Source organism: Helianthus annuus, chromosome 17 (genome assembly GCF_002127325.2).
Source record: "Helianthus annuus cultivar XRQ/B chromosome 17, HanXRQr2.0-SUNRISE, whole genome shotgun sequence".
In the NCBI taxonomy this organism is placed as follows: Eukaryota; Viridiplantae; Streptophyta; class Magnoliopsida; order Asterales; family Asteraceae; genus Helianthus; species Helianthus annuus.
In genome coordinates this window covers 172,695,085-172,701,084 of record NC_035449.2, presented here as the reverse complement: position 1 = coordinate 172,701,084, position 6,000 = coordinate 172,695,085, and positions in this window count along the sequence as shown.

The following is a 6,000-nucleotide window of genomic DNA, read 5'->3' as shown; positions in this document are numbered from 1 at the left end:
GAGTAGTATCAAATACAAACCACATTTCGTATACAAACTGTAAGAACCATTTAAAAGTGTCACTTGTCATCCAACCAATTATATAGAAATGATAAAATAATATCTTAAATAATATCAATTATATTGAATTCCCTATAAATATGCTAACAAGCAATTAATTTTTTATTTGGATATTCTTTTTGTTTTCAATGTGCTGATTAAGAAAAGTGCTGATATCATTCAAATATGTGCTAAAATCAATTAACTTGATTAATTTTCATGTGCTAATATAATTTAAAAGTGCTACTTTTATGTATGTATTGTTTGTTATGTGCTAATTTAACAGTTTTTAAGTGCTAGGATCTGTTCTTACGGTTTATAGGATAAAATACAGACAGTCTAGAACACACTTTATCATCATGATATTTCTCTTGCATCCATCATTTATATCCATTAGAACAATATCTTAATAACATAAAAGAAAGGATCTCTTACTATAATCTAAATATTATCATTTGTTTATTTAGAATAGGAATATTGAATTTTAATAATCCCAACTATTCATCATTGGTCGCCGACAGTCCTAACTTTAAAAATAACCTCTGGCAGTCCCAACTATTAACATATTAGCCTCCAATGGACCCTGACTAACAGTGTCACACCCCCAAAATCCACCTGCGGATAACACCCGCTTCGAGGGCGTGACTGACCAGGATCCAGCCACCAATTATACTGAGCATTTAATTAATAGTAGAAATATTTAAAATCCGAAGTAATTAACAACATTAGAGTTTAGATTCGGTAATTAGTTTAACAAAACAGCGGAAGCATAAACCAAAATAGTTTTAAAGACAGTTCATTGATCAAAACAGTTATCCCAACACACGGGTTTGACGAACACTACACTTCCCCAAGTAGCAGCTCCTGAATCATTGGTTACCTGCAAAGCATGCAGTAAGGAGTCAACAATAATGCTGAGTGAGTTCACTAGTTGTCCAGTTTTAATTACCAAAAAACTTGTTTCACCGGTTAATTTATCCGTTTATACATGCCCTGGGGAGCTACCCCAAAAGTTAGCGACTAAACTGTTTTTCCAATACCGAACACTAGGTAACCGTTGCGTATCCGCAGGATGCCCCGATGTCAATGTTCTATCATCATTGACGGATTTCTGAGTCTATTAGTTCACGCCCGTCCCAAACCAGGGCACGGTGTGAGGCTGGTAAACACCTAAATAGCGCTATCAACTAATAACCCGCTCGCCTAACCCGGCGACTAATCGGTATTTGTAGTAGGGACTTGAGTGATAGAGTTTCGTTTAGTGCCGTTAGTTGCAATCCGTATAAACAGTAATTAACCAAAAGGTTTCCCAATACCCGGGAAGGAAAAGTAAGTTGTGTTCCCAATAACCAGGGAAAGTATGTAAATGGTATCCCCTTTTACCAGGGGATAGGATTGTCCAATAGGTTTCCCAATACCAGGGAAGGAAAAGTAAGTTTTGTTCCCAATAACCAGGGAAAGTATGTAAATGGTATCCCCTTTTACCAGGGGATAGGATTGTCCAATAGGTTTCCCAATACCAGGGAAGGAAAAGTAAGTTTTGTTCCCAATAACCAGGGAAAGTATGTAAATGGTATCCCCTTTTACCAGGGGATAGGGTTGTTAGTCTCGTGTCCCAAACCACCGGGACGCATGCTTTTAAGTTGTGAACTCACCTTGGGTTGCTCGGTAGGTTTAGGTTACTTGTCAATCACGTTGGTCACCACGTCCTAACATGGTTACCGGTATAGGTCAGGTTCGGTATACAAGTATTCACGTAGAACTTACACATAACTAACACGTATCAAGCATATAAGTAAACAGTGGGTTAATGGGCCGGCCTAAATAATTAAGCAGTCAACAGCAACACATAGTTCATTTAACAGATAGCCCAAGTTAACACAGAATGGCCCAATAACCAGAATGGACAGCCCACTCGCAACCAGCTGGTCTCGAGTCGCAACCAGGTGGTCTCGGCTTGTCACGCTGTGGTTACGAGTCGTAACCGTGGTCTCGAGTCATCATGTTTTGGTTGCGAGTCGCAACGGCGTGATTTCGAGTCGCAATCTCGTGGTTTCGAGTAGTCATGCTGTGGTTGCGAGTCGCAACTACGTGGTCTCGAGTTGTCTTGCCTTGGTTGCGAGTCGCAACGACGCGGTTGCGAGTCGTAAGCTGTCCCTTTCACGTACACGTGATGATGCAGATGCAACAGTCCGAAATTGTACCATGTATTCAGACCCAGATTAGGAAACAACCAATAAGGTTTCACTAACACTTTTCCTAAACTGACCAGCAATGAAAATAGATCAAACTTTGCCATTTTTACATCTTCAAGTCATATTCAAACAAGTTCATCTTATGTTCATCATTTTCTAGGGTTTTCATGCCAACATAAACACACATTTATGAACCGAAAATCACATATTTCTAGCAAGATCATCATGCAAGAACAAGAAACACACATGTTTGTAGCCGAAATCTCATATTTAACAACATCATTTTGCAAGGACAATGAAGCATAGATTGGTTAGCCATGAATACTCTTAGACTACCATTTTCTAACCATTTTTAAACATGTTACCACATATTGTCAAGCTTTACAAACCAACCTAAGAATCATGCATCTTGTTTCTAACCAAACATTTCTAGTTCATTTATCACACATAATTTCTACACACAAAATAGAACACTAACCGGTTTGAGAAGAAGAAGCCGTAAACAAGGAAAAGAACCGAGAAGATGGAGTGTCCGAGTTAGTGGTCTTGACCGAGTCCTTGTCCGGGATCCTTGCTTGAACCGAAAATTGAAAGGGATTGGGGTGTGTTGTTGAGGGTTTCTAGTTGAGAGAAAAATAGTAGAAGTGTGTTTGTGTGTTGTGTATGAAATGAGGGAAAGTGGGGAAAGATGGGGTATATATACCAAGGGATGTTTCGGGTTGGGCTTGGGGTTTCGGCCCAAACCGGTTACGGCCCAAAGGCCCACTCGCAACCGCCCGGTTGCGAGTCATGGTCTCGACTCACGTACATTTATATATAATACGTACATTCAACACACATTAAGCAAATAAAGATCACGTTTCCATTTAATAATATTTATATACACAAAATATTACAAGGTGTTCGTTCGGAAAAACCTCGAGTGTCACATTATCCCCAAGTTTTAAGAACTTTCGTCCCGAAAGTTGAAGCAGCCACTGCCAAGCTAGCGTGTTTTAACGGGGTGTCACATCATCCCCCCGTTAGTTTGGAATTTCGTCCCGAAATTCGGTTGTAGCTTCAGTGCTGGGGTTTTCGTTTGGGAATAACTGGGGATACTTGGACTTCATCTGGTCCTCCCGCTCCCAGGTAAGCTCTGGGCCGCGACGTGAGTTCCAACGAACTCGAACAAGAGGTATTCTAGTGCTCTTGAGGACCTTAACATCCCGGTCCGTGATTTCGACAGGTTCTTCGACGAATTTCAACTGTTCGTCGATCGTGAGTTCCTTCAGAGGAACTACGTGCGTCTCATCTGACAGACACTTCTTCAGATTCGACACATGGAAAACGTTGTGAACTGCACCGAGTTCTGCTGGTAAGTTCAGTCTGTAGGCCACCCTGCCTATTTTCTCAAGGATTTCGAAAGGTCCAACGTACCGTGGGTTGAGTTTGCCTCGTTTACCAAAACGAACCACACCCTTCCAGGGTGAAACTTTGAGTGATACCCGCTCCCCAACCTGGAGCTCAAGTGGTTTCCTGCCCTTATCGGCGTAGGCCTTCTGCGTTGTCGTATTTGAGCAATCCGCTCAGTAGTGTCTATCACATGTTCTGGACCAGTGATTTGACTATCCCCCACCTCTGCCCAATAAAGAGGTGACCGGCATTTACGTCCGTACAATGCCTCAAACGGAGCAGCTCTAATGCTGGTGTGGTAGCTGTTATTATACGAGAATTCCACGAGTGGCAGATGCCTTTCCCAGCTGTTGCCAAAGTCGTTTACACAAGCGCGAAGCATATCTTCTAATGTTTGAATAGTGCGTTCGGACTGCCCGTCCGTCTGTGGGTGATATAGATATGCTGTGCTCATAACTAAACGTGAGCCAAAAGACTTGTGCATTGCTTGCCACAGTTCCGAAGTAAAACGTGCATCTCGATCAGAGATGATAGAGGTGGGCACCCCGTGCCTCGAAACCACTTCCTTGAGGTATATCTTCGCCAGAGTGGAGAATTCATCTGTTGTCTTCGATTGCCAAGAAGTGTGCGGATTTCGTGAGTCGATCCACGATCACCCAGATAGTGTCGTTTCCGCGCTGTGATCTAGGTAGGCCAGTAACGAAATCCATGGAAATTTACTCCCATTTCCATTGTGGTATCTCTGGTTGTTGGAGTAGGCCTGAGGGTTTCTGATATTCCGTCTTGACTCGCGCACAAGTCAAACACTTGCTGACGTAAGTTGCTATGTGGGCCTTCATGCTAGGCCACCAATACGTAGTCTTAATATCGTGGTACATCTTATCCGAACCAGGGTGTACTGAGTAGCGAGATTTGTGCGCTTCTTTCATCGCAAGTTCCCGTAAGTCGCCATAGAGTGGGACCCAAATGCGTCCTGTTACATAATAAGCACCGTCTTCCTTCTGTTCTAAGCGTTGCCTTGACCCGCGTAGGGCTTCAGCTCTAACGTTCTCTGGTTTCAGTGCTTCTATCTGAGCAGCTCGTATTTGCGAAGGTAGACTAGAATGGATCGTGAGTTGTAAAGCTCTTACGCGTTTAGGCGTAGTGTCCTTCCGACTGAGGGCGTCTGCCACTACATTGGCCTTGCCCGGGTGATACCTGATAGAGCACTCGTAATCATTCAGCAGTCCGACCCATCGTCGCTGTCGCATATTCAGTTCCTTCTGCTTGAATATGTGTTCTAAACTTCCGCGGTCGGTGTAGACGGCGCACTTGGTTCCGTATAGGTAATGCCGTCATAACTTAAGTGCGAAGATCACTGCTCCCAGTTCCAAATCAAGCGTTGTGTAGTTCCTTTCGTGCGTCCTAAGTTGTCGAGGGGCGTAAGCAATAACCTTCTCGCGTTGCATCCGTGTGTAACTGGGATCCTGATTCGAAGCATCATGGTATACCGCTAGATCACCCGTACCCTAGGGTGATGATGATGCTCAGTGCATTACAAAGTTGGGATTCGAAAGCTGAAAAGACGTCCTCCTGTTTTGGTCTTTCACGAACACAACACCCTGCTGTGCCAACGAGACTTAAGCTGTGCGACCTTCGAAAATCTTGTGATTAAGCTGCGATAGTATCTAGTGGGACCAAGAAACTCCTGTATCCTCGCAGGGATCTTTGATGTTGATCAGTTCCTAACAAAATGGATCTTAGCGAGATCCATGTGTATTCCCACTTCGTTGTTTGATAAAAAGAAAATGTGTACTTCCCGAATCCTGAAGTCATACTTAGGTAGACTTCGCACGTAGACGCTCCTCCCCTAGAAGCTCTATAATGGAATACAAGTGTTGTTCAAGGTGCCCCTTTCTCCTAGAAGTGATTCAAAACGTACTAGATAAACACAGTTGCAGTGTGATCCATAAAGCAGCTGGTGGGTTGTTCACCCCAAAAGGTCATGGAATAATTCATCCGGTGTCTCCTGGAAATGGCCTTATTGCGTTCACTATGCCGTTTTAGGAACATCCTCCCTCTGGACTTCCATCTGATGTTAGTTCGTTCGCTACTCAATCTTCACATTGGAGCATGACCCATGTAACTGGTCAACAGGTTGTCAATACAGGATCGAGACAAACGGTTATGGGCTGTCACCTTGATGAGTTCTTAATAGTCAGTATACACAAGAAAAGGCCCATCTTCCCTAGGATAAGTGAGGCTCCCCCAAAGCGAAGAACTAGACCCTACAAAACTCCTGTCCAACGGTTCCTGTAGTTGCTTTGATAGGCCTTGCGACCTTCCTGGCGCAAAATGGTAAAAAGTACAAGTAATCAGGGCTGCCTCAGACGTG